General features: G+C 38.8%; 2 long non-coding RNA genes across 2 annotated transcripts in view; one reads left to right on the plus strand and one right to left on the minus strand.

Annotated features, from left to right (window-relative positions):
- LOC147755792 (uncharacterized) overlaps positions 1–2,021 on the minus strand; it is a 3,920-nt gene extending 1,899 nt beyond the window's left edge. Inside the window, exon 1 of the long non-coding RNA XR_015326336.1 lies at positions 1,842–2,021. This is a non-coding gene — a long non-coding RNA (uncharacterized LOC147755792). The remainder of the gene's footprint in view (positions 1–1,841) is intronic.
- The window catches only part of LOC147755793 (uncharacterized), a 9,447-nt gene extending 1,779 nt beyond the window's left edge, over positions 1–7,668 (plus strand). Inside the window, exon 2 of the long non-coding RNA XR_015326337.1 lies at positions 1,866–7,668. This is a non-coding gene — a long non-coding RNA (uncharacterized LOC147755793). The remainder of the gene's footprint in view (positions 1–1,865) is intronic.
- The last annotated feature ends 2,154 nt before the right edge of the window (positions 7,669–9,822 follow it).

Here is a 9,822-nt window from a genome sequence, read left to right on the forward strand (position 1 = left end):
GTATAATATTATTATTATATAAATTTAGTAATACGTATGTATATAATAATATGATATGTAGATAGATACGTATATAAAAATGAATATTAACATATACTGTCTATGACATGCCTGCATACGATGTAATGGACTGCTGCCTAACGATGAAAATGATCGACCACTAACACCATTCAAACGAACCAGTTCCCATCTTAATGAAATTATGCTACTTGGGCCCATCTCAATATCTTCCTATGACACAGTAAAAACTAATAAATAAGTTGTTTTCTATTTAAAAATGGCACTAGATTTAAGTGAGTTATTTTCATTAGCAAATGATGGGGTTCAGTGGAGCAGAGCGCCCATCTAGATACTTAGAGCTGGTATTTAAATGTGATACATATCGCTAGAGCAATGGGCGAGCTTGATGATGATGATACAAACATGTAAACCTTAGCAATAGTTTAATTTATACGGTAAAATTCATTTAGTTAATGAACTGTTTAAGGTTTACGATTCTTAAGTGATATAAGTCGAAGCTGGCTACGTTAGTTATAAGCTTATGAAAAAATTACCTGTGAAATCTATAGACAAATTTGATAATGAATATTAATACATAAAATACTGACGATTATTTTGCAGCCCTTACTATTTGTACTTTATGGTTTTATTTGAACTCTTATTTCTTTTTACTTACGTAAGCTCTTGCAAAGCTTTTACGTTTCAGTATGATGAAAGGTCAGCTATTTAACTGCTACGTAATTAGACGTAAGAGTATCGTTTTTTATTGAAAGAGATAGACACACCTAGCGGCCCATTGATCCGGCCCAACTTTTGGGGCTGTTATTCTCTATGATGAATCAACAAATTCCTATAGATTATTGCTGATGAACCACACTCAGTTGCCTACGTTACCTGTCCAGCAATTCAATACGTTAGCCACGTAACTTACAACTAATGCCCCGTTAACACATTAGTAGTCCTATAAAGCCTTTTCGATCTGGATGAGCAGACAACAGTAATTCGTCGATTTTTTTTTGCATTTAGCTAGACGACCATGGACGAATACTAATATAATCCTCCTAATATAATAGTAACTCGTTATAATTTTTACTATATTTTACTATACTACTACGCTAGCGCCGCACTGCGTTGAAATTTATAACTCAAATTTGCACCAATGTCAATCCGTCAGCCGCTCATAATGTTCGATATATCCTCTCCAAACAGTCCTTGTCTGCTTGACAGTCGTAACAGGAACCTACAGACAAATTTTTTTATTACGTACATCATTAATCTCGGGGGATCGGCCGGAATCGTGCGCCATCATTAATCATCAACGATGTCGTTCTGTTCTGGGAGAGACCCCGGACCGGTTCCGACTGAGACACGGGTCAGGTTGATTCGCTATCAATATTCTTCAACAGAACCTATGTAATAAGTTTTCTTATCTATCAATTAGCAATCGTTTATAGAGCCCTCTTTAGTACTGGCATAGAATCAAGAATAGGGAAAAATGATTGAGTTTAATTTTGCATAGAGTTTCAAACAAGTAGATGATTTCCCACTTGTTTTGTGTCATCTACTCATTTATGTAAATTTAGTCATACATATATTTATCTACCAATTCAATTTAAGCTACACAAGCCACATTAAAGATATTCGATCCAACATGTTATCTACTTAAGTGTGTATATATATATATATATATATATATATATAATGTGGTCTTTCAACCTGCGTAGTTACTCTTGTGCATCTTCGAGTGTCATATGCGTTCTGTTAGCACGTAAACAGTCTTATATAAACTGACCTCTCCACAGCCTCTTGCGAGACGTAACCACGTATCAGTGACGTCATACCTCATGATTGCTTTTTAATCTTAGCGTTCGTGGCCGTGTGCGGAGAGCTCGACGATTCAGTCAGGGGCAGAACGACTTTGTTAAGGTCGCCCCGACGCCGGTTGTCGCTTGTCGATCGCGCATCAACGATGGCACCTCATTGACACAGTGCGTATCGTCACTATGCTGGTTCTGACAAGGCACGTCGCCCGGCTGTAGGTTACGTTCCAGCTGAGCTCAAGACTAAACTTGCCCCATCAAATGGTAAACGCCACGTGTAAACTCAGAAATAGTTGAGGCTTATCTTAGGAGAGGGACAGAGAGCGGCGATTCACACTGTCATTGCAGGCTGATCGAACTCAGATCCCTTCAAACACACAGACGAACTCCTGAAATACCGCATAGATGGTTTTACATCTATTGCACTGAGAATGTTGAATCACCGCAATGAATGCTAGTTTGAGTTGTGACTCGGAAACGCCGTCGGCAAAAAGTTTATGGTAAAAGTGTAGAACGCGTAGATCAAGCTCAGAGAGGATCAATAATTGTAGTTGATCATTTTTTACTTCCGGGGCCAGTGAGGCACTGAATTCGAAATAAAAAAAAAAAAAAAAAAAGTATTCACCCGGACTCAGCTGTTTGGCCGCATCTTGTGGCCCGTTATGCAACATTGTAACCTTAAGCATACATAAATACTTTGTATTCCTCATTTAGTGATAGTGTAGCTAGGCACATGAAATTCAGTATACTGCTTAAAATACTTGCTAAGTGGCTACTCCTAGGTTTTTAGAGGAGATACTCTCCTATGTTTCTTCTTTTGGCAAAGTGATTCAATTCTGGTGCAACTGCAGGTAAATAATAAAATTGTACTTATTTTTGTTAACCGCTTTGTTAAAGGATACTAAATCCAATTTAAAACATATAAACCACATAAAACGTGCATATTGAGCAAATAGTTACTGTTGTGCAGTGGCTTTTTTAACCTTAAAGCAGCAAAAATCTTCTCTGTACCGTTAATCGTCATATGGATTTTATATTTAGAATTTCTATCTGACCACAACCCCGTCAGGAACATGGCGCTGATTATGAAAAGTGAAGTATACACATCGTAAATTTATGGCGTAGAAATTCCAATATAAAAATTGTTTAAATTTACGTGTAACTCAACGCAGAAGTGACGTCAACGCCAACAGCATTAGCAGGTTGAAACCGAAAGCCCGACGCAGCAACAGGAAAGTAGAGGCCACTATCGGAAACGTCTTGTCGGCACTCTTCAGACTAAGCCAGCCTTTTTGACTGAGTTCATTTAAGTATCTCCCTTTCGGCTACCCGACTACCTCCAGTCCCCTGGAATCTCCTTTTCCGCTTAGCCCCTCATTGTATTCCTCACCACACAGATATATATATATATATATATAAATTTTTGTTGAGACTTCCCCGCTGGCTACTGAAGCTCGCTAAGAGGGACCAATACTCGAAACTGGAGGCAAGAAAGGAACGATCCAAGTCAACTAGTCTAGGCTTCATTAGAACTTACGTGTGTAGTATTAGGTAGATAGTTCTACTGTTAAAGAAATGTTAACAGAAAGATAGAAATAAAAAAAATCTCACCTGATTTGTTTGCTAGTTACCTATTTTTCCTCGAAATGATACCACGATTTTTCATATGAGTAATGAGTGTAGCCACATCAAATGCTACTGAGATAAGCTTACTTCAAGTTATTAAAGCGAGTTACCAGCTGTAGCTGTAACTTATTGAAAATAAATGTAAAGTTATGTTTATATAGTGATATTGTTATTAAGTTCTATAAATTATAAGGAAACACTTAAAAACACGTGGTGGTGTCTCGTTGAGGAGATCAATGGTTTGTGTAAGCACGTGATTCATAATGATAGTCAAGGGCCAGTTAACGAAGCTTATCTATGTATTCGCGCAAGGGGAGATAAAACGGCTATCAGTATCTGTGTCTAGGACACGGCCGTGACCGTAGCTATGTAATGATTTGTAGCGAAGTAGAGTACCTGCAATCTGGGCATAAGATTTACACGAACCCATTTCTTTCAGATTTAACATTAAATTAATTTAAAATTTTCTATGATAAGACAAATCAGCATCATACATCGAAAAAATTGTATTGCTTGCGACGAAAAATGATAACGGCACCAACACGTTTCACAACATGAACACAGTTCATACGGCACCAACGCGTTTTCCAAAGCATCTCTATATAAAGCATGTTTGCCCAGTGCTTTAGGATGTAAGTGGGCAAAAATTTCGACAAGTTACACCAACTACTACTTTATATAATTGCATAATCACCTCTCCTTATTCATCGAGTATGAGCCAAACATTGAAACAAGTTCTTATATAAAAGTATAACGATATACTTCTTCTTTGAGACCAATTGATATCTAGCTGATAGTCGAAGCATAGCTAATGTTTTAGCTCGCAAGTCCGATGTTGTCATAGCAAACGCTGGAAATTTCACTTTATATACACGATCACATACACTAAGTAACGACAGGAAATAAGATGAAATATTCTTTTGAAAAAATAAATTTTTTTTCAGATTTTTCATGATAAAAAGTCTCGTGAAGAGGCATTTTTGTATGGGGATCAAATAAGCATTAATGGTAAAGTTTATTAATTGATTAGAAAAATATAAGTAAGAAAAAGTACTCAGAACTACTCAACTTACAAATCAGCTCGACTCCAGCTCGCATTATGGTCGATGCCTTCTTTCGCATAGACGTCACTATAAACCCGAAGTTACAGAGAACATACCCTATCGAGGCTCCTAATAATGCTTCGGATATTACTTGTAGAGGGAGCTCGAGGCAACGAACGTTTATCCTCGGGGGCTTTTTCACCGTATTGCGTAACCTTTGAGTTCAAATCAATTGCTTCCGGACATGTCGGTGTCCAATGCATAATTCTACGGCGGGGCACGGCAATGACCTACCATGATGCTTCTTTGATGAAAATTTATTGTCGCAAGTGTAATTAAGGAATGAAGTTTCGCAAACAAACAGAATCGTACGCTCCATCCAAACGCTTCGAAATTTGAGTATTTAGGATCCTAATGGAGTGTTTATAACTTCAAACGATATAGATGTTACTTATTTACTCAAGTCCTATGATATAAGACATGAAAAAAGCATGTACGACGAGGTAGTTCCTACATAGAGCTTAAATTGATGGATGATATCGAAACATGTTATCCTGTTACTCTTTGTGAGCAAAAATGTTTACCAATTTTCAATAGTAAAAAATAACCTTTTTGTTTGTTTTTAAATAATATTTCTGTGTGAAAGTGTTATAGCATCATCCGAGACTAATTTCGGGTACTTCCAGCACGGCAACAAGCTTCGCCTTTTTTATGATGCAGTCATAATGTGTCTGCCTAATATTAAACATAGGAGCACATGAGTTCACATGGTCCAAATGGAATATTAGACACATGGTTTGTTTTGCGTTAGAAGGTGTTAACTGTCGTAAGCTACGCTCAACTAAACCACTATCAAATATATATTAAGTAGGCCACTGAACCAAATAAGACTCGAAGTTTCGCTGTTTTTCCAAAGTGTTACGGCACGCCCGTGCTTTTACGATGATTGGCAGATTTTACGATCGAGTAATCCGACCGTCTAAAACAAACAGTAAACCAGTATATGCGCACACCGCCTTTCGAAAGCGTGCCATGGGTAACGTTTCCTCCCCATACATAATGTCGTTGTCCATATAAAGCGTATCTATATATGTCCTCGCAAAAAAAAAGGTATCGTTAGCCATTCCAGCTTCTGTCTTCAGAATGTCATGTTATCGCCCTTTCTTCGGCATTGCTATGAACCGTTGTAGTAATAGCTCGGTGTGTTGACTTTACCCAACAAGAAATTTTTATTGGCGCGTAAATTTGAAAGAGGTCTTTTCGCTTTCATTGTATTCCAGGTCGCATCAATAGCTTAGCTGCTGGTATCGACGGCTTGATATAAGTGACATGCTTAACCGGTTCCGCGCGGTCTCAACGCCGCCTTGATTCCGGCTGGCCTCAGATATTTCTTTCGGCTTTAAGGAATGCGAAACCGAAATAAATTTCAGTCCTTCATACTTTCTGAGGGAACAACCTTATGCGAAGTCGCACTTAATAACAGCTGAACATCTTAATATATGATGACTACATAACATGCTGAGTAATCGCAGTGATGGAACTCGTCGTCATCCAAAACGCGGCATTAAAGTTTGTTAAAATATTTTTCTCCTATATAATTTGACTAATAGTTTACGTAATCCTATGCAATGAATCTGTAACAGAAAAGTTCATGCATACCTGTAACGAGTGTAGATCTATGACACTCTAGCTTACAACAGGTGATTAAATGACTACTCCGAAGTGTTGTATTTTACATAGGGAAACTCTGGTAACAACTTTGCGGTACGCGCAAAATACGCGCGTATTATACATTTTAGTAAACATCAAGAGCAAATGGCCTTTTATCGCTGATTTTTGAAACCAATATTGGAACGCTCCTAGTCGTGTTGTCAAAGATTACGAGAACATGGGCTGCATGAACCCAATTTGAGCCCAGGTCCGATTATGAGACCGATGTTCAGTATACGTAAAGAGCCATTGGAAGCTGATTAAAATTGATATTGATATCCCTGTGATGGTATAGTGGCGACGTTTTTGTAAACTGAACCTAAAAAGACGCTAGGTAGTCAGGATACGGTGATTGGCGGATGTAAGATCGAGTAATCGAGTGACACGGCTCGTTGTTTGCTGGAAGCTTATGGCAGTTGTCTCAATCAATAATGCTTATTGTAAAGGCACTAGTAGTAAATATGAAGCTCAAAACATCTATCTTTAAGATAACATTTTCAGTGTATATGTGCAACAAAGGAGAGCGCTAAAAGGTTTATAACAGAACAGTATTACCTTTTGAACAGGGGTCAAAAGCAACGATATGATGACTGGTGAAAAGTATTCGCGTCCCACAAGCATAGGAGCGGGCCAAATCCAGTGTGGGTGGCAAAATTCCCAATGGATATCCAGATCGTTAGGCAAGAACAATCGGAGTATATCAAAATACAATGAACAAACTGAAAAGATAAGCTGGCTGTGTTGAGGTGCTCCTTGTTCGATTCGCTGCATCAGTCCTATGTTTGCCCTGCAAGATACACAACTGGCTCAATGAAGCAGAAAACTGAAATACAATAAATAAGCACCTGAAAGGCACCAGCCTTTTGCAAACAACCTCTATTAACAGCGAATCCGAATAGAAGCTAGGGAAAGCACTTCTTCCGTGAGGAGAATCCTAATGAATGTAACCCTTACGTCGCCAATTTTCTACAAGAGATATTGTGATATCACTAAATATTATAATATGGAATATAAGATACAGAACGACGACGCAAGAAGTTACCGGCGTTTCTCCCGAGCACCAGTTGTTACCGGAAACACCAACAAGCCTTAACTCGTTATTCCCGCTATTTTTGGCCGCTGATTCATATGTCGAGCGTCTGATATCATTGAATTGAACTTGAAGAGCATTGTGTCCTTTAAAGTATTATATAAATTGCGTTAGACATTGAAAATGGAGCCGGAACTGATAATGTGAATGCTTACGGTTTGGACGCGCTCTTATAAAAGCCAGAATAAATTTCAAAAGAGTAGATAAATTTCACGATTGTAAAATAAATGTTCTCGCAGGAATCTCCCTAGAGTTCCAGGCGGATTGACGAAATAATTATTCCAAAATTACTCGGGCGCTGTAGTTTTCTTGAACTTACAGACTTCTGCCATGGGGGCAAACTGTATAATAACAAATAAAAGGATAAAAATATTACTCACCTAGCTGATGTCTTTGATGTCGCCGATGTAAATTTTATTTTCGCTCTATTCAGTCCATGTTGTTTGATATGCTTGAACGCAGCTATGCTATTTTCTATGACTTGATATAGAACAATTGTAGCATGTAAAAGTTTTATCTTTGGGAGCCGATTTCTTAATAGGTTTTCCATTTGCGTGTCCTTCGATACAGGTAAGGTGTCTATATTTCCTCGTTTTATGTAGAAGTGAGAACATTTACAAGAGCTTTACTAATCGCACTAAATAAAAAGTGAACCTATTTTTGATTGAGTCCTTCTCATGCATCAGCTGGTTCCGGGCTGAAATTCAATGAAAGAACGACAGCCTGCCTTATTCAGTTTCGTGTACCCACAGACGACCATTTCTTGCGATAGTGAACTATCAATATAACTTCAATGGAGTCCCTGCTAAAGCCGAGCTGAACGTACGTGACCGATGCGTGACGAATATAACGTGGACGAACTTATCATTTTTCATTAGGACAACTAAATTGTTTGCAAATCACATCTCATTGTAAGGAGTAGGATTATAAAATGCTTATAATGGTGCATGATATTCATTCTCTCAATTCCAGGTAAGCGATGCCATAAGGACGGGTGCAGTAATCCACTGCGTCAACAACCGTAACGGATGGATGACTCGACCGACAGCATAAAACAATGAGACACGGGATCCATATACAGCTTCTCGCTATTTCGGGTCTTAAAAATGTTTTCTCTTATCTGGTTATATAAAAAATACTGTTATACTGAATAATAGTTCATTTAGCTTAAGAATATTTAATGACGGTGGCGTGAAGGCAAGTACGAATTGCCCTAACGTCCCAACATCCGATTTATACGTCAGTTCAAAGCGTTCAGGCTGCTTATTGCAATTTTTCATTGTTGATCAGAGTATTGATTACTCTTGACGTAAGTATAAATTCACAGCCCATTGCAATACACTGAACACTGAAACTTTTTCGAACCTCTTTGTTTTCTTTTCCGGGTCATTTCCCTTATGATCTTGTACCTAGAAGACTGCCCCGCTGCAAAATGTATACCTAAAAGATTTAATTTTAGGTGTCTATGACCTTCAGTGTACGAGCTTTTCAATGACGTGCATCGTCGCTTCGACCCACCCTCAGCTAAGCGCCCAGCTGATTCCGAATAGAATCCCAAAATCTTATCCCATAAATGTTTCTAACGAAAACTGCTATATCTACCAGGCATAAAAAACAAGCTGCAGATAGCCTCGCCCAGAGGGCAATACAAAAGTATGTCTCACGCACCAGTTGTTCTATCGGTTAATAGCCGTCCTATATGTATCGAATTTTCATGCCCCGTAGTGCTTTTAAGCGTTGTTTCAGACGAACGGCTCCTTCAAAGACAAAATGAAGTGTTTCTGTCTACGCTCGGTTTCAGACGAACGACCTCACGTGCCCCTATACGTAAGCTTAATGGGCAAACACGTAATCTCTACGCTGACCTAGTCTGTGTCGCGTTTTCAGCGCAGACTCAGCCGTTCTATCACTGTATGTTGGTCCTAAGTTTTTTATTTCCTGTGTGCTACGAGAAACATTGCTTCGTTTTATTGGAAAAGGCCATCCCTGCAATTCCAATACGGACACTATCCTAAACTGGACGAAGTACCGTCGTTCGCACGAGAGCGATTTGCCCATGGTTAATATAGCACAACAGGCTGCGTCACTTTTTCGAAGCGACGGATTCATCACTTAACCTTCAAGCTGGCTAGTGTCGCTAGATAGACGAGACTCATAAATGCCTTATCTCATCGGCGTATTTTGCAACTATTTGTTCGTCTTTTCTTTTAGCACTAGTTCGCTTGGTGTAGTTTGTAAGACAGGGGCAAATTTTCCTATTGTAGCACTTCTGTTCTCACTTTTGGAGGCGTTGCAAGACAACTTCTGCAGATGGACAGACAATTCATTATTGTTAGCAGTATCTGATTCACTAAGACGTCTCTAGAGTACGTTCGCGTCTAGCTAGTTTTCACAGTAAACTGCGAATTCTGAGAAGACGCTTAATAACTGAAACACCGAAGATCAGTAAAGTTTCAGCAGTTAAGTTTGTCGCCTGTGAAACCAGGCGACAAATCAGGACCGCATTCAAATGCTGTCCGGGCCAGAGTGCCTC

The sequence above is a fragment of the Varroa destructor genome, unplaced genomic scaffold, assembly GCF_002443255.2.
Source record: "Varroa destructor unplaced genomic scaffold, Vdes_3.0 BEIS01000004.1, whole genome shotgun sequence".
NCBI lineage: Eukaryota > Metazoa > Arthropoda > Arachnida > Mesostigmata > Varroidae > Varroa > Varroa destructor.